A 27,578-nucleotide genomic window follows, 5' to 3' on the forward strand; every position below is an offset into this window, starting at 1 on the left:
TTCGACTTACCCGGCCTCTTCTGTGCATTTGACAATGGTATTCACGTTGAACGCTTAAAGTTACCACCTTGCTTTTAATTTTACGAAGGCAGTTTTGCCTTTTCTACATGAGTCACCCTTCAGACTCTCATTTGTTTTCGATTGCTTCACATTTTTCACGTAGACATTTCGCCTCACCTTCCATCAGTTTCCCAATTATTTCATTCCTAAGTGAATTGTATTTCCATTATTGTAAATATTTAACCTTTACCTCTGGTACAAAGATGAATAAAGGCAGTGCATGAGTAGTGAACAGGATCCCTGTTTTTGTGTTTAGTTTTATCTGTAACTGAATTTATAGATAATCGTCTGTGCAGGGCTGTGTCTTTTTATTTGAATCATAATTGCGATCACTTGAGTTTTTTAGGAAAAAAGATTTGATATTAGTGAATCTGGAAGAAGCTGTCTAGAATACATTCTTATGGAGATGAACACTCACTTATAATACTTTGTAGTGATGGAGATGATTTTGGGGAAATTTTTGGAGGTATGTTTGTAGTTTCTTTGGAAGATTTAACCTTTACTGCTGGTACGAAGATGAATAAAGGCACTGCATGAGTAATGAACAAGATCCCTGTTTTTGTGTTTAGTTTTATCTGTAGCTGAATTTATAGATAGTCGTCTGTGCAGGGCTGTGTCTTTTTATTTGAATCATAATTGCGATCACTTGAGTTTTTTAGGAAAAGAGATTTGATATTAGTGAATCTGGAAGAAGCTGTCTAGAATACATTTTTATGGAGATGAACACTCACTTATAATACTTTGTAGTGATGGAGATGATTTTGGGGAAATTTTTGGAGGTATGTTTGTAGTTTCTTTGTAATATTTAACCTTTACTGCTGGTACAAATATGAACAAAGGCACTGCATGAGTAGTGAACAAGACCACTGTTTTTGTGTTTAGTTTTATCTGTAGCTGAGTTTATAGATAGTCGTCTGTGGAGGTCTGTGTCTTTTTATTTGAATCATAATTGCGACCAGTTGAGCTTTTTGGAAAAGAGATTTGATATTAGTGAATCTGGAACAAGCAGTCTAGAATACATTCTTATGCAGATGAACACTCACTTATAATACTTTGTAGTGAAGGAGATGATTTTGTGGAAATTTTTGGAGCTAAGTTTGTAGTTTCTTTGTAATGAGAGAAGTTTTGTAACTGTTCCTCTTCTTGCATTGTGCAGGCTTTTTGTTAATAATCAGATTTTAATTTATTCAAATTCTGCGTGATTCATAACAAACCCTTAAATTTTGGTGGAGTATACATTGCACCTTACGCCACATGACGTCACAGACTGTTTCTGACAAACAGATTTAGAGTAGATTACTTATCTTTAGCTTTTGCTTCAGCTGATTTGTATTTCCTTTAGAGAACGTCAGCATGCCAGGAAAAAAAAAAAAAAAAAAAAAAAACACCACAGCCCTCTGTGCAAGAGGTGACTCACTTATATTTCAGGGTGGATCTCACCTCAAATGTTCGATCAAACAGTGTGTAGTCCTGATTGCCTGATATGGTGCTAGCATGCAGATTGATTTTCGGTGAGCAGAATTGGTAATTTCAAACAGTTATTTTCTATCGAGTGGAGAAGTAACTCATATTTGCGGATTTTTCAAATAACACTTTGCACTTCATATCACCTAACTTCGTCATGTACTTCAGTACTGAGTTCTAGTTATATAGCTTCAATATGAAACACAATTACTTTGCTTTAGCATGTAATTACATTAATTTGCTTTATTATAGATTTCGCATTTTATGAAGCTTTAAGTTTTATTACACGACACTACCCACATATGCAACACAGGGCCAAACAACAGCCAGTTTTTCTCAGCTACAGTATACGACACCTAGATAACATGTTAGTTGAGGAAAAAGTTTAGAAAAAAATATACTCAGTTTTCCCACATACCGACAATATTTCGTACAAATACGTATGTCAACCGTTTTCGCCTAGGGTACTCCTCTGGGTTCTCTGTAATTACGCACTTAAATTGCAAAACAGGTTATCGAACACAAATCCGCGATAAGGGCATGTGTCGTAATTTAATTGTCAATTTAGTGTGTGATTTTATGTGAAATTTGTTTTCTCACTTTGCAAAAGAATATTGAGTGTGAAGATCTTTGTTGCTTGGCAGACAACAGTACAAAATGTGTGAAATGTTTCAGTGTTACTTCGATTTTCGCAGATACTTATTACTTTCGATTATTTTACTACAAACTGAAATTTTGCTTGGTAATTTAGTTTTTAAATTTAGCTAGTAAGACAGCATTTTGTTGTGCTTCTAGATCGCCAACAACGCCACAAAGTAATTGCTCAATTATTTATGAAATAGGACAGTCACAATAGACATTACACAAAAATACTTACCTGAGTTTTCAGAGAATGCAAATAACTTTCCATCACAGCTGCGTCCTCTATTAGGAAATGACACAGAACAGATATCCAACAGTTAGCAAGAAATTTCAAAAGACAAACCGGCTGGTGAAAAGTCGCCTCGGCTATGCGAAATCTTGCAACAACCACTTTCTGAGACAGGCGATTCGGGTTTTGCTTCAATTTATTTTAATCAAACAGTACAGAGCCAACATCAGTTATTGAAAATACTCACTCAGTCATTGCAAATGTTGTAGACACGAATGTGGAAATCAATAATCCAAATTGTTATAGTTTCTACAAAACATGAATAAAGCCTTTAAAGGCATTTAAACAAAACAAAGGACAATAACAGAAAGTACACAAAATATTCAAAACACGTTGTTACTTACGATGCAATGGGCCAGGCTACGCACTTTTGAATCTGGGCAAAATAATTTAAAAACTATACAAGAGAAACGCGGTGTAAATGCTAACACGCAATCAGCCGCACGAGATTAAAGAGCAAAACAAATCCGCCCAATGGCAAAATAGAAGCAATGTAATATCCTGCACCATTAAAGCTCACGGAAAACAGAAAATCGAACATATTACCGTCCCAACCTGTGATGAATAGAAAGAAATAGTTATCACTTCAGGTAACATAAGTAGAAACTCCGATAACAATTTGCTACTTCGTACCGCGGTACAAAGAAACGTAAACCTTGAAAACAGCAGACAGGCGATCAGGTAGGAATAATGGAACGACTGCTTACACATAGTGAAAAAAATTCAAGTACGTTGATTTTCGTTATTCTTGCGAACATTTTGGGCGCTGGCCGTATTTGAATGTTTCCATGGCAGGTAGGTGGATTTTAGCGAGAACGTAGTTACTCCCACAGTCGAAACTCCGATTAGCCTTGGCGGCATACGAAAGAAGCGAAAGAAGTTTTGGGGATACGGAAGACTCACTGATAAATTTACAAAACTTTCCATACGGTCAATCATTTTCCTGTACAAAAGGGCACTTACACGCAGACAGTGAACGGTTCGCGTTCTGTTACACTGAACGTTTGAGCAAACGAGAAGAAGTGTCACTAAATTTTATGCGTTTTTCTACGTTGAACAGTATGTAGGGGATCATTTATATTTCTGTAGATACATTGACTGGCGAACGAGGCCTCCCCCAGCTGGGTGTTAACTACTTTTCAATTTCTTAGAACGCATGTCTTTTCCTATTATTCGTTTTAGTCGATAAATACGTGGAATTTTATTGTACTGTGTTAAAGTAAAAATGTTGAAAATAATTTCAGTAACTTGTGAGCTATGATTATGTATGTGTCATATTGGGTCAGGGTATATTCCAATAATGCCAGATTGAAAACTTTTATTAGATTCAGAAGGTGACAGTAACAAAATTACACCCTGTTAAAGATGTTAAAATGAAAAATTACTCGCACCTTACGAATACTTGATCCCGTTAGGAAAAGATGTAAAGGAAAACCAGCGACATTTCGTTTCTTCGACCACGGCACATACATAACAATACGCGACTGGAATACACTATAGAACAACGACTTGCTATTTTGGCAGGAAGCAGTGGGTCACCCAACACAGCGTATACCGCTACTACAACACTAAATTTTGCTAAGGTGAAGAAATGTCTGGTACATCCTACGATCAGTAAGATGTCTTAAGCTCGACGCTTAACTGCCCACTCCCACAAAAATAAACATTTTAGTTTCGGTAAATTTTTCTCTAACACGAAATGTTTGGACGCAAAACACAAATTCGCGGAAAAAATATACAGCTTTGACCACCATAAAAGCTGCATTAGCAGTAATGAGTTACACAATGAACGATTTAGTACCAGTTCTGACGAGATATATATAGAATATTGAGATTATAGTTGTGTTGTCCAAATGGGAATCCTGTTTTGCAAATAGTACTGGTACTGACGAATTACAAGTACGTGAAGGAATAATTACAGGTTGTTAAAAGTAAGATTTTGTTGTCTGAAGGAAACTATCATTGTCCGACGTAGTACTGTATGTGTTTTTGTGAAGATTTTCTTTTCATGACCAGTCGTGCAGTAATGAAGGTTTGTTTGGTTAGTAGTGTCAGTTACATATTATGATTCTGGAATGTTTCTCCTGCACAAATTGATTAATGAAACAGGACACAAGGTATTTACTGTTGATTATCTACGAGGGAGGAGGATGTTGTAAGTATGAAGCTATCATGATGATGATGCAGTAGAATAAATATATTGAAGGTATTAGTGATTATTAATGGTGGTGGTAATTATGATAATACAATAAGAAGATATATTGCTTATGAATTATGATGTGTTATAATCAAGGAGTAGACAATCATCAGAGCACATGTTAGGGTCGCTGTTTTTGTTGAGGTTGATGACTTTCTTTGCATTTGTACATTTAATTAGCTTGTGTGTAGTAAAAGGATGGTGAGGAACAGTTACATGATTAGTAGCACAACAGAGATCTTGAGTAGAAAGCAACACCAATATGGCAAACAGCAACACAATTATTTTCTTAAGTGAGATTTCTTCAGGTCATCAAGTACAACTGGTATGTCGTACAGTTGTCACACATTGATGTTCTACGTTTTGTGATATTCTTTTGTTTTGCTGCATATGACATATGAGAGCATTATGCTGTTGAAGTATATACCTTTTTCTTTCGTAACTAGCTACATACTTTTTGTCTACTCGTCAGAATATATATTGAAACGAATTTGGCTCATATACAGTTTTTTTAGATATATGATACATAAATGCACATAGGATGCGTCATTGAATGGCAGTTTTTTATAAAGACACAAGGCACAGACCATATACATGAATAGCCCACCCGGCTATCCACGTGGTCCAACGTGCTGCTTCCCGAGCAGTAAGGCGAGGCGATCCCCAGCACGAATCCTCCTGGCGGATTAGAGTCGAGGTCCGGTGTGCTGACCAGCCTGTGGATGGTTTTTAAGGTGGTTTTCCATCTACCTCGGCGAATAAGGGCTGGTTTCCCTTATTCCACCTCAGGCGATTGCTGCCCAAACACTGTCTCCACATACGTGTAGTCCATGATTACACTCGTCTACTCGTCTGGTATGAGGCGTTCGCGGGAGGGGGCTTAGCCACAGCCTGGGGGATGTTTCCAGAATGAGATTTTCACTCTGCAGCGGAGTGTGCGCTGATATGAAACTTCCTGGCAGATTAAAACTGTGTGCCCGACCGAGACTCGAACTCGGGACCTTCTGGAAACATCCCCCAGGCTGTGGCTAAGCCATGTCTCCACGGTATCCTTTCTTTCAGGAGTGCTAGTTCTGCATGTTTCGCAGAAGAGCTTCTGTAAAGTTTGGAAGGTAGGAGACGGATACTGGCAGAACTAAAGCTGTGAGTACCGGGCGTGAGTCGTGCTTCGGTAGCTCAGATGGTAGAGCACTTGCCCGCGAAAGGCAAAGGTCCCGAGTTCGAGTCTCAGTCGGGCACACAGTTTTAATCTGCCAGGAAGTTTCGTTTAATATTTGTCATGTTTATATGTGCATGATAATGAATCTGGCTGCACTGCTTTTCTAGTGAACTATTTTTTGAATATATGTATATTGCAGCAGCTATACTTTTGTGAGAGTACACTCAGAATGAACATTTACTATTAGTGGCTATGAATGAGGTAAATGTCATGGCATAACAAAATTATGAGAAATGGGTATAGAAAGACAATAATTCGAGAATGTAGCAGGTGCACCTCACTAACCTACAAATATCCCTGATCATATCTAAGAATGATACCACACTTACCAAATAGATCGACTAGTCATTAAACACGCAAACTAATTCACTAGTTTCCTGCCATTGACACCCATTTTTTCCTCAGCCCTCTCCATATCACCGACAAACAAGTACACATACCTGTCCGCTGACGCTTACTGCCTCGGTCAACATTGCCAATCCCAAGATCGTGGTGTGTGAGGTCGTGTAAAAGATCGATCTATACTTATAAATCTGAACGGAGTCGACATTCTGGCCAGATCTTGCGTATCGAATCCGTGAAGCATATTTAGGATTGTTGGATGATAAACCGGTCATTCTCAGTGTTGCGTTTAGGTGGATTTCCACCTTTCTTTTGGAAAATGTTGGGTTGGTGCCCAACGTCCGCCTCAGAGATGGTTCTACATAACAAGTTGATCAACAACCACAGAATCCAGTCCAAAACACTCACAGACAGATGACACTAACGACTTTTCACCCGTAGCTTACGACTGAACTGTCAGGCAGGGCGTCCGGACATAAAGTTAAGTAATGTAGTAAAATTAGCCACATCCTGTAAGCTGAATTTCTTAGTAGACTGAAAAAAGAAGAAGAACCGAGAAGGATGCTGGTGTGAAAAGGGAAGTTTAGAAATTCAGTACACTTATTACGTAGGTTGACCTGCATTATCTATGTTTAGTAAACGTAGTATCATAGTATGCGAATTAAGAAAATGCAATATGGAAAATCGTTTAAAAACGTTTGTAACGTAGTGTGCGCTATCTCACCTGGTTGTCGATATCATTTTCCTGTAAGTGTTCACATTCCTCATGTGCTTATAAAAGACTGTACTAAGAGGTGCATCACATTTTGACAAGTCTGCTAGGTATTTCTTTCGACATTATGTATACACAATGCACCATGCACCAAATGCGCTACAAGGCGATGAACTTACAGGGGAAACGTTGCACTATACCACAAGTTAGGCAGTGGTCGTGAGCTTTATTGCACAGACATCTACGTACTCCGCCTTTTTACGGTTTTTGATAAATGAGTCTATTAGAAACTAAACAGATGTTCAACTTAGAGAATTTATGTCCAGCAGTAACTATACTTTTCTATTGTGGATTTTGTCAAATAGTGTTATTATAAACAACTTTTTTCTTTTCTTCTAAATGAAATAACTTGCTTAAATACACTGAGACTAGGTTCCGTCATTTGCAGTTCCTTGACTCTTTATCTACCTGAGAGAACATGCGTCGGATTTAGAGCTGTAAAGAAAACGCCGAAAGAGACAGTTAGGTTTCACTGTGTAAGTAGGCTGTTTAAGTTTTTTTATTGCTAACGCCGCCGCCACGTAGCGCTCTGTATGAAAATCCCTGGATGTGCCGTGTGCAGTCTGTAACACCTGAGGGTATAATTACATTAATCCTCAGGGGGGGTACACGCTTACTTTGTGTACCATGTGTTTGGCAAGCTCAAGGAGCCCTAGCTAATATGATATTTACTTATACAACTTTACACATCGGTACCATATTTCTCTAACACATAAATTACACAGCTAACTGATAATTTAACTGAGAGACCAACTTTTTTTACTACATCAGTGACAGATGTTTACGTAATTACACCGTTGGATAACTTCACACTTATGAAATTGTATTTGGTCTGTACTTTGTGAACTGTTCATATTTTTTCAGAACCATTGTGATACTATGAAATCTTTGAATGATGTGTTTGGTACGGGATCATGATTGTTTAAGTATGTTTGAGGCAGATGACACTTTTGACATGAGCAGAGAATTTTTTTAGGTTTTGAAATTATTGCAAAAAGCTATGACGTTTTTGAGATTTGACTGAGGTGTTATGATATTATTACGACGACGATGTGAATTATGCTGCTGAGGTATGTTTAAGCTGATGATATGTGAGTTATTTGGTTATGCTATGTATCTGTTATGATGAAATATTGAAGACATGTTGACGAATATGTATATGTGTAATAAGGTAAGGAATAATGAGTAGTGGTTAGGGACTCTGGTTTGTGAAAAAGGATGTTGGAAACCGAGAATCGTACTTTAAGAGTTATGAAATGTGTGTATATGCATGAATGTATCACTATGCTGGTGAAAATTTTTTGGAGACTGTTATATCAATAGGATTTTGTTTCTACAGATGTGTAACGCAAATTCTTGACCTATGAAATATTTGTTATATGAGACTGCCACTGTAGCGGAAACTGGTGTCGTAAATATTTCGACAAGACAGTTAAGTGTCCACCTGCACGTAATGCGTCGTGGGCACCCAGCTGCGCGACAACCACCTGACAAAAAGAAAGCCATTAGTGTGTGCCTTTCAGAGACACAGGTAAAAAAAAGAGGCCATTATCCTCGCTATTGACATTCATTCCTTTGTAGAAAGCATCGCAAATACGACACGCCCAAACTTGAAAACATATGATTATACTGTGGAGCTCTTAATTTATGATATTTACTAAAATGCCTAATGAAACGATGAGAAACATTACACGGCTATTGTCTTGCTAGTTGAGATAAATACCATATGCATTGCTTTATATGTTTATTTAATATCTAGTTTCTATCTATACTGCAGCATTGGTTAAAAAACAATTTAATAGATGTACTAATATAGTTATTTTATGCCTACAGATGCAGTAAATAATATTTTTACGGTGTACTTAAAAAACGAAGGAGCACAAAAGGACTTCCCTTCACAGGAACTGCATACATAATTTTCTTTTCAAGTACTTGGCAATTTTTATGGTAGGATAACTTATTGTGGTGCACCACTTTAATGACATAGATATTAATATGTGAATAGACATTTCCCTTTTCTCCATTGTTGTCTTTACTGTAATATTTTTCCTGCTTGAGCTTTGTCATGTTTACTTATAAGCTATTGCATTTGCTGCTGCTGTGTGCCAGGCGTAATGTTACTGAATTTGACTTTGTATTACTCATTTAAGCCAGTTTTACTAGTGATTTGTTTTTCTTGTTTGCTGCACAGCGCCTTATATTAGTTGTAATATTACAATTGCTTTACCAATTTCCATTTTTTTGGGACATTGCTGTTTGTATTAATTTGTTTTGTGCTGCTGCTTTGCCTCGTCCCTTAGTTTAGCATCTGAGCTCAGTAGATTTAAGTTACCTTAAGAGGGGGTAGACTATATAAGAATCTAACTATGATGAATTGGAAGAAAATCATTGAGAAGCTATAAGAAAATGGTTTGGCCAAAAAAGTAGTGTACAGTGGAGAAAAACTATTTTTGAAAGAGGATGTGAACAGAATACAGAAAGCATGCTTGGATAGGATTTTTTTGGAGGAAACAAATGTTGAGATACGACGAAAGATCTACAGAATGAAGTTTTAGTTGACCTGCAGTACCAAATGTTACCCTGAAAACAAGCCCTGTCCTTTCCTTTTGTGTATCCCACTATGTGTTTGTGTACCCTTATGTATTTGTTTTCTTCCTGTCTCTGTGTACTGTTTCATAGAATTTTTTCTCTTCTAATACTAAGCTACATTCACTATGATGAGGAATACTGTTATCCTCAAATATAATTTGTATTAATAATATGTTATTTGCTTTGTAAAGGTATTTAGACATTATTTACCTGTTCTGTTTTGTTGCTCATATGTGAAGTTGATGTTTCAGAAGTTATTCTGATCTTTATGTATGTACTTATGTCATAATTTTTGTAAGACAGATGTGCATGTTTATTTCTATTCTTTTGTAAAGCCTGTATTACTGCAAATGTTATCTGTACTATTATGTTCTTTAGTGATATATTTTGTACCTTTGTTATTGTATTCTCATGTTATAAAATTGTAATTGACACCAGTTCATCAAATTAAGTAACTTGTAAATTACATTTCACTGCACACGTTTCTGTTGGTCATAGTATATGGATAATATGTGAGAAGTAGGGACTGATAGTGTTTGCACGTGTGTTAATAATTCAGCAAGGGACTGGATAACAGCATTGCTGGTTCTAAGGACATTTAAAAAAAAAATTGTGAGTGGATGAGTGGTGGGTTATGGACTTGCTATATTATCCACAAGACTCTTCAATGGTGATTGTGCGCCTGCACAGTCAAACAGATGGCTGCTGGCTATCTCCACAAGGACTGAAGTGGGTCTACACCTTTGATGACTCCCCAATACCATTATTTCTACAAGGACTGCAGTGGGTCTGCAACTCTGGTGGCCCACCAATACCGTAATCTCTACCAGGACCACAAGTGGTCTACTCTGTGATCACCTACCTACCAATATTCTTCAAAACTTCGACTGACTCTGCTGTGGGTTTGCTCTGTTGTGGCCCATTACATGTCTGCATGTCAAGAGTCAGCACTGTCTTTCCGTTGGAGGGACAGCACTACTTCTTCAAGACTGCATGCAATTTTACTGTGATTAATGATCAGGACTGTCTTTATGGACTGTGAGTAAATTTTAGCTTTTGACCAACATTGTATCAATAAGTGTTATTGTAATTATAATTATGAAAAATTTTATGAAATCATTTTTGGCCACTGCCCAAAACAATTTGTAAATTTTTTTGTGGGGAGCATGAGAGCTATGTAAGTAGGCTGTTTTTTTATTGGTAACGCCGCCGCCACGTAGCGCTCTGTATGAAAATCCCTGGCTGTGCCGTGTGCAGTCTGTGGCTGGTTGGCATTGTTGTCTGCCATTGTAGTGTTGGGCAGCGGCAGCTGGATGCTAACAGCGCGTAGCGTTGCGCTGTTGAGGTGAGCCGCCAGCGGTGGTGGACGTGGGGAGAGAGATGGCAGAGTTTTGAAATTTGTAAGAATTGGGGTCATGAACTGATATATATATTATGACTATATAGGTAAATACATTGTTTGTTCTCTACTAAAATCTTTCATTTGCTAACTGTGCCTATCAGTAGTTAGTGACTTCCGTAGTTTGAATCTTTTAGTTAGCTGGCAGTAGTGGCGCTTGCTGTATTGCAGTAGTTCGAGTAACGAAGATTTTTGTGAGGTAAGTGATTTGTGAAACATATAGGTTAATGTTTTCAGGGCTATTCTCTTGTAGGGATTATTGAAAGTCAGATTGCGTTGCGCTAAAAACTATTGTGTGTCAGTTTAAGCACAGTCGTGTATAATTTTTCTAAGGGGACGTTTCAACTGGTCCCTGTTAATTGCCAGAAAAAGTTAAGGAGATCAATCGTTATTTAAAACGAGGGTTGATAAACCAAACAGCGTCATCACAACAGTATGAGATTTCAACTATATTCGGTTGCGTCTTCGGTCACGACAACTGACAACGGCTGGGAGAGCGATCTGATGACCACATGGTCCTCCATATCCACATCCAGTGTCACCTGCACGTTGAGAATGACATGGCAGTCCGTACCGATGGGTCTTCAAGCTATGTTCGTACGCATCTTAGTTTGAAGGTTACTTTCGAAGTCGGAAATTGTTTGAGCTTCATGAATAAATCCAAATCATTCGATCGATCTCTTTCCAATAGGTCCCCAGGCGACAAAATGAGTCCAACTGACAGAACAACATTCACAGAGAAAGTAAAAGTACGGCTCCGGTGTAACGATCTGCCAGCGAAGATCTAGCGCGAGAAACAATTTTGTACTGCACGCTAAGAAACCCAAAGTTTGTGATAGGATTTCGCGTTTACCGTCTGTATGCTATTTACATAGATCGAAACACGAAAAATTCATTGTGTATATTCAGTGTCAGACACAACGGAAAAGTAGTTCTGAATGGTACCAGAGTGTGCTGAAAAGTAATGCCTGCAAATATTTTACGTGAAAACTCTTAAAACTTCTCAAATAAAACAAACGTTATTAATATTTTTCGTCTTTATTATTCATTTCTACATATTTATTTCTCATCTTAAGCACCCTGGTAACGAACACATTTCTGCTAACGAGAGACCGGTTCGTCGATACCGTCACTGCAGAATGTTTGACTTCGTTGACGCAGGCACAACCGCACATCTGCTTGTACCGCTTCATTGCTATCGAAGTGAAATCCCCGAACATGTTCTTTAGTTTTGGAAATTATGAAAACGGTTTGGGCCATATTAGGGTCTGGAACTGTTATGCTTGAAGTAGAGGTTGCTCCATGTGTGGACCAACTCTACGAATTCTGAACTCGATTACAGCACCCTGTTTCTCAATCCCCGACGAAGTTAAGTTACATGCTACCACGTTACACGCTACGATTCGAAGCTCTCTAGCGGCACAGGGTAGCAACTTGCGTCAGTGAACGGAAAAGTCAACCAACTGCACGACAAGTAATACCTCAGCTGATATTGCGAACAGAATAAAAGATTTGGAAGCGTTGTTTTTCAGAATGCCTTGGTTTACTTAGTTTTCAGAAGGCATTTTTCCGTTTATTCCTTTTTCTCTCCATTTTGTACTTGTTATGAAACAGCTCTAAATATAGAAACTGATTCACTCGTTGTATGACTTCGTTATTAATTTGTTTCATTTTAATATTCAGTCATTTTACAAGATAAGAGGCGTTTCGTGTAACACCATTTGAGATTACGATGGTCTGTCTCACTGTAGACTGTAAATGGAAATTTCCTGTATAATTCGATATACATGAAGTAGCTGCTCCTTTCAATAAACATGGAGCAAAGAAAAATCGACATGTATAAAACAATACACGTAGCGTTACGTAACTCTGGACTGTTATCTAAAAAGTGACAGACAGGAATTACGTAGGAGTAAATACTTCGATGTAATTCTGTGCAGTTTGCCCCTTATGCAGCAGCCAAACAAGACTAGTATCTGTCATACAAAAATATGTATTTATCTCTGTCGAATTGCGTATAATGTACATACAAAACAAACCTAAACTAAATATCATTAAAATCTACTTTTTATTATATTTTTAAATGTTACTTAACACTCAAATTTGTTAATTGGTAGTTTCAGAATATATTAGACTTTTCCAAACAGCACGATATGTAATCGGTTTTGTCCTTTAATGAAATTATTTTTAAAGCAAACATTGATCTTGTCTCTTAACTGACATCGTATCAATGTTTGAATATTATTTAGTTAGTATTTATATTATCTATTTTTGCTTACGCAGACAGATACTGGATGTTTACACAAGTTCTGATAAACTGAATCATGGAAGAGAAGCAATAAAAATCCTTTTACCGACGGCTGTCACTGCGTGTTGGTAACCATGGACTAACACTGGAAAATGGAGCTCGTCATTGCTGCAGGGATATGTGTTTCGACAGACGGTAACTGCATACATTTATTTATCTATTAAATCAAATGCAAGCATGACTGCCTGTCATAAATAATTGTTTCTCTGTGTGTCAATAGGTGTGTGACAATACTAGTGGTAAAAATAGTGTCTTAAAAGTAATGTTACGTAACGGAATTGCTACTTGCACGAACCTTCCTGCAGTCGCGGTACACTTTGAAATCCCCGCCGTATAGAACCTATCACGCCTAAAGAAAATGGCGTAGCTCACATAAAATGTAGACAACGTCAGAAGAAGTCATAATGTTTCAATTATCACCACCAAAACTATGGATACATAATTAATTTCTTGTTTATTTTAAAGTACACGTGTACAGTGGTGGAATTGTCCCCTTGGCAATGCTGTAGCATGTTGCTAGAGAAGCCGAAACCACAAGCGCATGTAACAAGGAATCCAGTGCAGTACAGTTAATTGTGAGACAGCTAAAGATAACCGGAAATTTGTTGTTATTATTATTATTTTTGTACCTATCCTTTTGCCAATTTATAATATGTTGTGGGACAAGGATGACATTTTAAAGCATGTAATATGCAACCTAAAAAGGAAATTAGTGTATTTAGAGAGAAATATAATTTTTAAGCTTGCATAAATGCAATGAAGTGACGGAGGAAGTGTGATAAGTAAACGATCTGGAGAGCAGCATGAGCAATAATCTGTGGCTGTTTGCGGATAATACTTTGGTGTACGGTTAGGTGACTTCGTTGAGCGACTGTAGCCTAGTTGGTGTGACGAAAGGCACCTAGCTCTAAATGGAAAACAAGAAAAAATGTGAGTTATTGTAGATGAGTAAGATAAACCATCTCGTAACATCTGATTACTACATTGGTATTGTGCTGTTTGACGCAAATGTATGGGCATAGCGTTGCAAAGCGATATGTAATGGAACTAGCATACAGAGATTGTAGTAGGAAAGGCAGGCTTCGGTTTATTGGTACAGTTTTAGTAAAGTGTGGTTGATCTGTAAAGACGACTCTGTATCGACCATTATTGCGACCCATACTTCAGCATTGCTTTAGTGTTTCGGATCCTCAACAAGTCAAATTAAAGGAACGTAGAAGCAACTGAGAGGCGGGCACTAGGTTTGCTACCGGTAGGCTAGATCAACACGTGAGTTAATACTTCAGCAACTTAAAGGGGAACACCTAGAGGGAAGGCGATGTTCTTTTCGAAGAACATCGAGAAAATGTATAGAAACATTTGAAGCTGACTGCAAAACGAACCTACCACCGCCAATGTACACTTCACGCAAGAACCACGAAGATAAGAGAAATTAGGGCTCGTAGCAGGCCATATAGAAATGATTAGTAATGATAAAGAGTACCCTTCGACACGCACCGTACGGTGATTTGCGGAGAATGTATGTAGATGCTTAGGAATAAGTGATGTACTACACTGAATGAATGTCATATGACTAGGGCCTCCCGCCAGGTGCAAGTCTTTCGATTTGATGCCACTTTGCCGACTTGCGCGTCTATGAGGATCAAATCATGATGATTAGGACAATACAACACCCACTCCTTGAGTGGAGGAAATCTCCGATCCAGCCGGGAATCGAACCCGGGCCCTTGGGTTGTCGCCCTAACCACTCAGCTACCGGAGGCGGAAACATACCACGCTGACGTGACGAAAGTCGTGAGATAGTGATATGCACATATACTGATGGCGGTAGTACATCTACATCTACATGGTTACTCTGCAATTCACACTTAAGTGCCTAGCAAAGGGTTCATTAAACGATTTTCAAACTACTTCTCTACCATTCCACTCTCCAATGGCGCATGGGAAAAATGAACACCTAAATCTTTCCGTTAGAGCTCTGATTTCTCTTATTTTATTATGATGATCATTTCTCCCTACGTAGGTGGGCGTCAACAAAATATTTACGCATTCGGAACAGAAAGTTGGTGATTGGAATTTCGTAAATAGATATCGCCGCAAAGAAAACCGCCTTCATTTCAGTGACTGCCACCCCAACTAGCGTATCACATCAGTGACACTCTCACCCCAACTGCCCGATAACACGAAACTAGCTGCCCTTCTTTGCACTTTTTCGATGTCATCCGTCAATCCTGCCCGGTAAGGATCCCATACCGCTCAGCAATATTCCAGCAGAGGACGGACAAGTGTAATGTGTAACGTAGGCTGTCTCTTTAGTGGGTTTGTCGCATCTTCTAAACCTTCTGCCAACGAAGCGCAGTCCTCGTTTCACCTTCCCCACAATATTATCTATGTGGTCTTTAAATTAAGTTGCTCGTAATTGTAATTCCTGGTATTTGGTCGAACTGACACCCCTCAGATCTGTGCGATTTATCGTGTACCCAAAATTTATCGGATTTCTTTTAGTGCCCTTTGTTTAGTGCTAATTGCACTAAACGCATACACAAGGTAGAAGAAAGCGGAGCATTGATGGAGCTGTAATTTGTATTCGGGTAATTCATGTACAAAAGTTTCCGACATTATTACGGCAGCACCCCGGGAATTAACATACTTTGAACGTAGAATAGTCAAATGGCTCTGAGCACTATGGGACTCAACTGCTGTGGTCATTAGTCCCCTAGAACTTAGAACTACTTAAACCTAACTAACCTAAGGACATCACACACATCCATGCCCGAGGCAGGATTCGAACCTGCGACCGTAGCAGTCGCACGGTTCCTGACTGCGCGCCTAGAACCGCGAGACCACCGCGGCCGGCGTAGAATAGTCGTTGGATCTAGACGTTGGGGAAATCGTTAGGAAATCTAATATTTCGAGATCCATAGTTTCAAGAGTCTGCCGAGAATACCACATTTCAGGTATATCCTCTCACCACGAACAATGCAGTGGCAGACGGTTTTTACTTAAAGACTGAGAGGAACAGTGTTTGCGTATAGTTTTCAGTGCTGACAAGCAATACTGGTTGAAATAACCGCAGAAATAAATTTGGGACGTGCGGCGAATGTATCCGTTAGGACAGTGCAGCGAAATTTGGCTTTAATTTGCTATGGCAGCAGACGACCAAAGCGAGAGACTTGCAAACTGCACGACATCACCTGCAGCGCCTCTCGTGACTGTATCGGTTGACCCTAGGCGACTGGAAAACGGTGGGCCGGCCAGGTAAGACCAGATTTCAGTTGTAAGAGCTGATGACAGGGTTCGAATGTCAAAAAAAAATTAAACTTCAAATGGCTCTGAGCACTATGGGACTTAACATCTATGGTCATCAGTCCCCTAGAACTTAGAACTACTTAAACCTAACTAACCTAAGGACATCATACACACATTCATGCCTGAGGCAGGATTCGAACCTGCGAGCGTAGCAGTCGCGCGGCTCCGGACTGAGCGCCTAGAACCGCTAGACCACCGCGGCCGGCGGTTCGAATGTCTCGCAGACCCCTCGAAGCCATGGTCAACAAGGTACTGTGCAAGCTTTGTGTGGCACCATAATGGTTTAGGCTGTCTTTACAACGGATAAACTGGGTCCTCTGGTCGTTGACTGGGAATACATTCGGTTACTTGTTCCAAAACAAGGATGGAATTTTTATGGAAGACAATTGTTCGCTATTGGTTTGTAGAACATTCTGGACAAATCGAGCGAATGATTCGGTGACCCAGATCCCTCGCCATGAATTCCATCGAGTATTTTTCGGACTTCCAAAAATCTGTCAAGTCTACGCCACCTCGAGTTGTCGAGCTGCTGCACTACGCCGGACGAGAGGCAGTCCAACATTACATTAGCAGATATCCCACAACTATTGTTGACTCAACGTAATGAAATTAGATGTATAATGATATATGTGGTTACATATACAGAACATACACAGACACGAAATCAAAAGTAAAGTTTCGGGGTGAAGTATCGAAGGCATTCAACATAAAAAGAGGTTAAGCAATGTGATGGCCTGTCTCCACTCCTCTTTAACTGCGTACTAGCGAAATTAGTAAGAGACTGGGAACAAAAACTAAGAGAACAGAAGCCATCACAAAGCAGACTGGGAACTAACAACAAAAGTATTCAGACTCACTGTTTAGCATTTGTGGACGATTTTGCCATTCTTTCTGGAAACCTAAAAATGCTGTAATACAAATCAGTCTCTTAGAAGAAATAGCCAACAAAGCAGGTTTAAGAATATTTGTAGAAAAAACAAAATTCATGACAAATATTAAAAATGCTGCGGAATCTCTAGCAACAGATATTAGCTAGATAAAGAGGGTAAATAAATTTAAATATTTGGGAGAAAGTATCCAAGCAAATGGCTTAGAAAAATTCGCTGTAGAAGAAAGAGCACATAAAACGGAGAGAGCTTGTGAAATAACTAGGAATGTCTACGACAAAATGTGCTTGTCTAATAATGTGAAGATACAGCACTACAACACAGTAGTAAAACGTCTCTATCCAAGTAAATGTTTGGTAGTGGACCACAAATTACACAAACTTGAAGTCCTAGAAAGAAAAAACATTCGAAAAATACTTGTGGCAAAAAAAATAAAAAATACAAAGGTTTGGAAATTAAGGAACAATGAAGACGTTTATGGCAACATAGAAAACATAAATGAAACACTACGAAAGAGGCGACTGCTATTTTTTGGATACTTATAGAGAATGAAGAGCAGCAGGTTAACAAAACAGATTTTTAAATATCTTTGGGATAAGAAAACAATAGCCTGGATTCACGAAATTAGTAAAGATTTGGAAAGAAACAACATAAGTGAAAAGATGGAACAGAAAGAGAGATTTTCAAGAGCAAAGTGTTAAAAATGGAAGAATTCCAAGGCAGGAGGGAGAAGAAGACAGAGTGAAAATGTTCCGAAGAGAGAAAAGATGAAAGAATATTGGAAGAAAATGGAAGACCAACAAAGAAGAAAGATCTGAAATTGGTGCATGGTCCTTAGATGACCCAAGCACAGAAAGAAGAAGAAAAAAAAATTAAAAAAATTAAAGAATAAAAAATAAAAAAGCTAAAAAATTTCAAAAGGGAAATGTTAAGGGTCAATCTAGATAGAGTGGTGTAATGACCGTCAATGAAGTCAAATGGAAAGAAGACAGGGATTTTTGGTCAGCTGAGTATAAGAATACAACAGCAGCAGGAAATGGTATAATGGGAGTAGCATTCGTTACGAATAGGAAGGTAGGGCGGAAAGTGAGCTGCTGTGAACACTGACTGTAGCAGTTGTTTTGGTTGTGGGAGATATTACATGTAGCTTCACATTTCTCTTAGTCTGAGAAACGGACATCGGAGAATAAACGTATTTGCTCTGCGAACAAACAATTCCGATCCAGAATGAGATTTTCACTCTGCACAGGAGTGTGCGCTGATATGAAACTTCCTGGCAGATTAAAACTGTGTGCCGGACCGAGACTTGAACTCAGGACCTTTGCCTTTCGCGGGCATGTGCTCTACCACTTGCCCGCGAAAGGCAAGTCGAGTCTCGGTCCGGTATACAGTTTTAATCTTCCAGAAGTTTCAAACAATTCAGTTTTTTGGACAGCTTTGCTAGTAGTGAAAACATCGCCACACGTCCACAGTACAACGAGATGTATTACGATGAGGTTATACGGAGAGATATAAAGCGTGTACATCATGCAGATAACACAAACGTCAAGTCTGAAGCAGACTTACTGCATCTTTATGGAAAAAGATTACATTCCAGAAATTTAAACAATAACGGTCCTAGCTAGCCCGTACGATTGCTGTTGTTTCTAATAAAGTAAAAAGAATGTGGTCACTTTAACTAGAATGTGAAGTGTGTGATCAGCGACTGAAAATGTAAGAACACGTAAACAGCAAGGAAAACGTAATAATATCCTGTTTCTCATCGGCATGGTGACGTTTCTGAAAGTGACATGTGTGAACAGCGTTTGAAAATGTAAGCGCATATGAACAACAAGGAAAACATAATAACATTCTGTTTCTTATCGGTATGGTGAAGTATTGTAATTGTGATCTGGTTTTTATATGAGCGAACTGTCGGGTAGTCCTACAGATAAGTTAAAATGTTCTCTCGGGATAGATTGGAACCAGTGATCTACGGACATTGCCTTATAAAATTCGACGCTTACCGCTCTAACAACTGAGGTACCGAATAATTGAGGTTTTGTTAGATAAAACGTCAATTTTCACTAGAAATTTAATTTCGTTGAATGTGGCTACCCTTCGTTGTAACAGTGGGAGAGCACATCTCGGAGATGAGTTAATATTAACTTTACAGTGCAACACATTTTTAATTACGCTAGTGAACTTTTGCGTCGACGTGGTGGCAATTTTCCAGTAAACTGCAACCAAATTTTACGCATCCTCTCATTCCCTGGAACACTCAAAAATAACCTTTTAGGAGTTTGTGTAGATGTATTTGTACAGTATGATACTACACATCATTTCTAACCCTTTTTCCGTCAAGTTAATTCGAAAACAAGACATCACTGTGATTTAGCATTATGACAGTAGAAGCAAAAAGCTAACCAGTGACGTCACATGCATCACAAAACTTGAATGGAGCGCTTTAGCGGGCGTTCAAATTATTTGAATTTCATTTTCACTTTTATAAAAGAATACTGAAATTTAAGAGGAAAGAAAACATGTTATAAATGACAGAATTAAGGCTTTAAGGTAATTTCCATAAAACAGTAAAATACCCTCTTTTACTCACGTATCTCCGTTACAGCAGATTAAGCTGTTTTGATAGTTGCAGTGTAGATAGGGGCAGGAAGGGCCGGAGCGAGAATTTATACACCTTTGCTCTCGGGACAGAAAACTGCCCCTAAAAGGCGGACGTATCAGCTATCATCTACGCAATCATCGTGCAGAAGGTAATTGAAAACATTGCAATGAAGACGCAGACTGTGAATCAACAGGAGATGTGGCCTGTAACTGCAGAAGTGTCATGATGGTCTATCAATTGGCAAAAGATTCCTGGCTTGTCCTCCTTTCGGAACTCTGTTAACGGAGTGGAACGTCATAAGTTTCAGCGTATTAGGAAAGCCAGAAAACCAGCAAAGAGAAATGCTAAGTCTCGATCTAGATATAGTGGCGTTCAGTGAAGTGAAATGAATAAAGGAAATTCTGGTAATGTCAACAGCAGCAGATAATGGTATAATGGTAATAGCATTCGTTATGAATAGGAAGGTAAGCCATAGAGCGAATTACTGTGAGCAGTTCAGTAATAGGTTTGTACTCATTAGAACCTACTGCAAAACAGTACCGACGACGGTATTTCAGGTATACATGCTAATGTTGCACACAGAAGAGGAAGTAGAGAAAGTATATGAGGATATTTAAATGTCAAATCAGTGCACAAAATGGAGATGAAAATCTAATAGTAATGGGAGATTGGAACGCAGTTGTAGGGGAAGCAAAGGAGAAAAGGGTTACAAGAGGATATAGACTTGGTACTAGAAATGAGAGGGGAGAAAGAGTAACTGAGTTCTGCAACCAATTACACCTACCAATAGCGAATACTCAGTTCAAAAATCACGGTAGGAGAAGGTTTATGTTGAAAGAGGCTGGGTGATATGCGAAAATTAGCGTTAGATTACATCATCGTCTGGCAGAGATTTCGAAATCAGATTTTGGATTGTAGAGGCGTACCCAGGAGCAGACAGAGACTCAGATCAGAATTTAGTAATATGAAGGGCAGGCTGAATTTTAAGAGATTCGTCAAGAAATATACATGCGTAAAGAATTGCTATATGGAAGTACTAAAGAAAGAACATGTACGCTTGAAGTTCTGTGAGGCAATAGGTACTGCGATACTTAATAGTGCAGTAGGCAATTCAATTCAGGAATAGACATCGCTAAAAATTGCTATCAAGGAAATTGGAAAGAAAAACATATGTACAAATAAGTAACTGCGAAGAAAGGGTTCAAGTCAGAACAAATACATCATTTGATCGATCATAGAAGGTAGAACGGAAATTTTCAGTGAAACTCAGAAATGTCATTCAGGAATGAAGAAAATAAGTGGAGGTAAACTAAGGTGAAATAGTTACATGAATTATGTGAAGAAGCAGAAAAAGAAATGATTCTCGGAAGGACTGACTGAGCCTACAGAAAACTCAAAACAACCGTTCCTGAATCTAAGGCGTGGGTGGTAACAGTAGTAGTGCTATGGGAATTCCACTATTAAATACAGAGGGAGAGTGGATACGTGGAAAGACTGTAACAAAGTCCTCCATCAGGGGCGGACTAGTCTGATGACGTAAGAGAAAAAGTAAGAGGAGACGATAGGCAAAAATCAGAATTAAAAGAGCTTTGGACGACTTACGATCTACTAAAGCAAAAAGGGTGGATAACTCATAAAACCATTGGGGAATGTGGCAATAAAACGACGATTCGCACTGGAATGTAAAATGTACGAATATCATCCACACCATTCCGATGATAACACGAGCCGACAAATGTCAAAATTATCATACTAAGCATTACAGCTCATGCATCCAAGGATAACATACAGAAGGATGGAAATGAAACCTGAGGACTTATCAGATGACGATCAGTAATTTGGCCTTGGGTGAAGCAACCGACAGGCAATTCTGGCGTTGATAATGGAAGAGACTCAAGAATAATAAAGACACGTTCATAGAATTTCTCGAGTTGCGTCACTATCAACGTTAAATCCTGGAAAGTTTCCTTTAAGTTAAGGGTACAGATGAAAATCGGATGGGACCAAGTCGAGACTGTATGGAGGATTATCGACGACAGTGAAACCATGGTGTGGTATTGCTGAGCATGCCGCTGCACTTGGGTGTGGTGCGGCACTGGCATGCTGAAGGAGAGGTTGCGCAATGTATGGACGAACTCTTCGAAACCGTACTTCCAGTTTCTCACGTACCGACACAGTTACGTTACACACCCAAATGTTACACGGTATAACTTGCAGCCTTCTAGCTGTAAAACGTAGCAACTTTCATCAGCAAAGCGGGAATTTCGACTGAGTAAGATGTATGACATATGATACCTCAACCGATATTGAGAATAGAATAAAAAATTCGGTGGCATTACTTTTCAGAAAGCCCTCGTACTTAGGTTAGTAATGGATTTTCACTCAAAACGAATAAATGACAAGAAAAGATACAAACGATCATTTGAGTGGGACCAGTATTTTATTCTGTCTAAGTGTCACGTAGGCAGAAAGAACGTGAGGTGGTTAGTATCGGAGTATAAATTTCAGTTTTCAATGTTATTGCTGGTCGCAGAGCAGTAAAGTTGCACAGCCAGTTTACTTCTACTCTTAGCCCTGTTTGCGACGAGTCGATTTCCTCTATCTCCTGCTCTCTGATGGATGCCTTATAAGCTTTTAGACGGAATGTTCCTAAGCGATTGGAATATTTGATGTCGGAAAAAGCGTTGGTGAACGCGGCTATATTTTATGCTTTTTATTTATTTTGTGATTCATCAGTCTTCTGCCTGGTTTGATGCGGCCCGCCGGAAATTGCTCTCCTCTGTCAACCTCTTCATCTCACAGTAGCACTTACAGCCTACGTCCTCAATTATTTGCTCAATGTACCCCAGTATCTGTCTTCCTGCACAGCTTTTACGTTCTAGGAGTCTCTCAGGTATCACAGTAACAATCTAAGTACGTTATTTTTTCTTATTTACTTACAATTATTGGGTCGTAAAGTAGTGACTCGCGGTGGAGTCGTATGTCGTAACAGATGTCCTATCGTCCTGTTCTTTGTCCTTGCCAGTGTTTTCCATATTTCTTTTCCTAACCGACCTTACGGAGAACCTAGTCGTTTCTTACGTTATCAGGCCACCTAATTTTTAACACTCTTCTGTAGCACCACACCTCAAATGCTTCTATTCTTTTCCGTTCCAGGTTTCTCAAAGTCCATGTCTCAGTGCCATACGAGGTGCATTCAAGTTCTAAGGCCTCCGATTTTTTTCTCTGGACTGGAAAGAGATAGAAACATGCACATTGTTTTAAAATGAGAACGCGATCATTGTCAACACGTCCCAGAGGTGGCAGCACCGTACGGCAGATGGAATTTTACCGCCAGCGGCGAGAATGAGAACTGTTTTAAATACTTAAAATGGTGACGTTTTCCTTACTTGAACAGCGTGCAATCATTCGTTTTCTGAATTTGTGTGGTGTGAAACCAATTGAAATTCATCGACAGTTGAAGGAGACATGTGGTGATGGAGTTATGGATGTGTTGAAAGTGCGTTCGTCGGTGCGATAGATTAATGAAGGCAGCACATCGTGTGACAACAAACCGAAACAACCATGACGACATGATCGAGAAAGTGGAGAGAACTGTTTTGGGGGATCGCCGAATGACTGTTGAACAGATCGCCTCCAGAGTTGGCACTTCTGTGGCTTCTGTGAACACAATCCTGCATGACGACCTGAAAACGCGAAAAGTGTCATCCACGTGGGTGCCACGAATGCTGACAGACGACCACATGGCTACCCGTGTGGCATGTTGCCAGGCAATGTTGACCCGCAACGACAGCATGAATGGGAGATTCTTTTCTTCGGTTGTGACAATGTATGAGACGTGGATGCCATTTTTCAATCCAGAAACAAAGCGCCAGTCAGCTCAATGGAAGCACACACATTTTAAGCCACCAAAAAAAAATTCGGGGAACCGCCAGTGCTGAAAAAATGATTGTGTCCATGTTCTGGGACAGAGAGGGCGAAATCCTTACTCATTGCGTTCCAAAGGGCACAACGGTAACAGGTGCATCCTACGAAAATGTTTTGAAGAACAAATTCCTTCCTGCACTGCAACAAAAACGTCTGGGAAAGGCTGCGGGTGTGCTATTTCACCAAGACAACTCACCCGCACATCGAGCTAACGTTAAGCAACAGTTTCTTCGTGATAACAACTTTGAAGTGATTCCTCATGCTCTCTACTCACCTGACCTGTCTCCTAGTGACTTCTGGCTTTTTCCAACAATGAAAGACACTCTCTGTGGCCGCACATTCACCAGCCGTGCTGTTATAACCTCAGCGATTTTCCAGTGGTCAAAACACACTCCTAAAGAAGCCTTTGCCGCTGCCATGGAATCATGGCGTCAGCGTTGCGAAAAATGTGTACGGCAGCAGGGCGATTACATCGAGAAGTAACGCCAGTTTCATCGATTTCGGGTGAGTAGTTAATTAGAAAAAAAATCAGATGCCTTAGAACTTGAATGCACCTCGTACAATGCCGTGCTGCAAACGTACATTCTCCCTCAAATTAAGGCCTATATTTGATATTATAAGATTTCTCTTGGTCAGGAATGCCCCTTTTGCCAGTGCTTGTGTCCTCCTTGCGCCGTCCGTCAAAGGCTACTTCGCTGCCTAGGTAGCAGAATACCTTAACTTCATTTGCTTCGTTGTCACCAATTATGATGTTAAGTTTCTCACTGCTCTCATTTGTGCTACTTCTCATTCGATTTGTCTTTCTTAGATTTACTCTCCATATAGATGGCAACAAATTGGTCTGGGCGTAGCGAAGCATGAAGTCATGGAGTAAAGATGTGGAGCAGCCTGCTGGACTTCCGATAGTGACTGGAAGGTTCTTGTTGTCACCAGGAGGCATCGTATCTATCAAGAGCAGCGGAGGTGTTTGGTTTCATTGTTCTAGGTAAAGCAGCTTGGCGAAGAGTCTAGAGTGTCTCTTCGCCTATGACAAAGGAATTGCGTTGGTTGTACAGTTGCGCTCTACCGAAACTATCATTCAATGGTTTTTACAGTACATAAATGACGTAGCAAATTGTACGATTGCCGATAGTATAGGCAGCATTGCTAGAGAAAGCCACGCCATTTTATGTAACAACATTCAGTTTCTAGACGGTTCTCCACTTACAGTTTCTAAGGAAATCTAGTAAGACACCGATCGCATATGCAAACAAAGCAACCGATAAGAGGTAAAACCCGATAGGTATGCAACACACCTAATGCACAAGTAACATGGGTACTATGTTAACTGGAAAAGGCTCCTAGGAAGGCTACTGTTATTTATACTCAGTTATGATAGTTTACGGTAGTCTACGGTAGTTTTACAACTGGTCGTTTACGATCAGTGCAGTCTCGTACTGCAGACGAGGTGTCTGAGATGGCCGAACTGACCTACCAAAAGACCAACGTTTTCACATACTGTCCGGCCACTGTGTCTCCAACTCTATTAAAGTTCCAAAATCGGTTTTATTTCTTTTGTTTTCAATGAAATATTTTTTTCCCTACTTGTTGTCACCATACACCGTTTTGTCGAGGAAAAAGTTTCATGTAATGGTAAACTAAACTACGGCTACTTTGCATATCATCTTTTCCAAACGTTTGGAATTGCTAAAATTGATTGATAAAAGTCTTTATGTACCGTTGAGGACCAACATAGCATTACATACCTAACCGGTTGAGCATAACTGGTAGGTACTTTCACCTAAGTTCGACACCTACTTGGGGCGTCTTCATCAGGATGAAATTATGATGAATCCTATAAAATACACTCCTGAAATTGAAAAAAGAACACATTGACACCGGTGTGTCAGACCCACCATACTTGCTCCGGACACTGCGAGAGGGCTGTACAAGCAATGATCACACGCACGGCACAGCGGACACACCAGGAACCGCGGTGTTGGCCGTCGAATGGCGCTAGGTGCGCAGCATTTGTGCACCGCCGCCGTCAATGTCAGCCAGTTTGCCGTGGCATACGGAGCTCCATTGCAGTCTTTACAACTGGTAGCATGCCGCGACAGCGTGGACGTGAACCGTATGTGCAGTTGACGGACTCCGAGCGAGGGCGTATAGTGGGCATGCGGGAGGCCGGGTGGACGTACCGCCGAATTGCTCAACACGTGGGGCGTGAGGTCTCCACAGTACATCGATGTTGTCGCCAGTGGTCGGCGGAAGGTGCACGTGCCCGTCGACCTGGGACCGGACCGGAATGACGCACGGATGCACGCCAAGACCGTAGGATCCTACGCAGTGCCGTAGGGGACCGCACCGCCACTTCCCAGCAAATTAGGGACACTGTTGCTCCTGGAGTATCGGCGAGGACCATTCGCAACCGTCTCCATGAAGCTGGGCTACGGTCCCGCACACTGTTAGGCTGTCTTCCGCTCACGCCCCAACATCGTGCAGCCCGCCTCCAGTGGTGTCGCGACAGGCGTGAATGGAGGCACGAATGGAGACGTGTCGTCTTCAGCGATGAGAGTCGCTTCTTCCTTGGTGCCAATGATGGTCGTATGCGTGTTTGGCGCCGTGCAGGTGAGCGCGCCGCCAGGACTGCATACGACTGAGGCACACAGGGCCAACACCCGGCATCATGGTGTGGGGAGCGATCTCCTACACTGGCCGTACACCTCTGGTGATCGTCGAGGGGACACTGAATAGAGCACGGTACATCCAAACCGTCATCGAACCCATCGTTCTACCATTCCTTGACCGGCAAGGGAACTTGCTGTTCCACCAGGACAATGCACGTCCGCATGTATCCCGTGCCACCCAACGTGGTCTAGAAGGTGTAAGTCAACTACCCTGGCCAGCAAGATCTCCGGATCTGTCCCCCATTGAGCATGTTTGGGACTGGATGAAGTGTCGTCTCACGCGGTCTGCACGTCCAGCACGAACGCTGGTCCAACTGAGGCGCCAGGTGGAAATGGCATTCCAAGCCGTTCCACAGGACTACATCCAGCATCTCTACGATCGTCTCCATGGGAGAATAGCAGCCTGCATTGCTGCGAAAGGTGGATATACACTGTACTAGTGCCGAAATTGTGCATGCTCTGTTGCCTGTGTCTATGTGCCTGTAGTTCTGTCAGTGTGATCATGTGATGTATCTGACCCCAGGAATGTGTCAATAAAGTTTCCCCTTCCTGGGACAATGAATTCACGGTGTTCTTATTTCAATTTCCAGGAGTGTAATACAATGAACATTATGTATGACAAAACAGCACATTAACAAAGACGACAATTTTCATGACGTACAAAGGGTACTTATGTAAAATTACATTGCTAAAAAGCAATGGTCAGAATTTAGAGCAGCTATGCTCAAGTCAAAAGTGAAATAAAACCTTGTAGCCTTTGCCACTTTTGCCTAGCTGGGCACATAATCAAACTGATCGGTCCAGTGCCACGAAAACAGTACGAGCTGCGCCGCGTATCATGCGCGTAGAGTGACATGTGCCCATTTGAAACATTATACAACGAAGAGCCAAAGACGCTGG

This window comes from Schistocerca gregaria, chromosome 2 (assembly GCF_023897955.1).
Source record: "Schistocerca gregaria isolate iqSchGreg1 chromosome 2, iqSchGreg1.2, whole genome shotgun sequence".
In the NCBI taxonomy this organism is placed as follows: domain Eukaryota; kingdom Metazoa; phylum Arthropoda; class Insecta; order Orthoptera; family Acrididae; genus Schistocerca; species Schistocerca gregaria.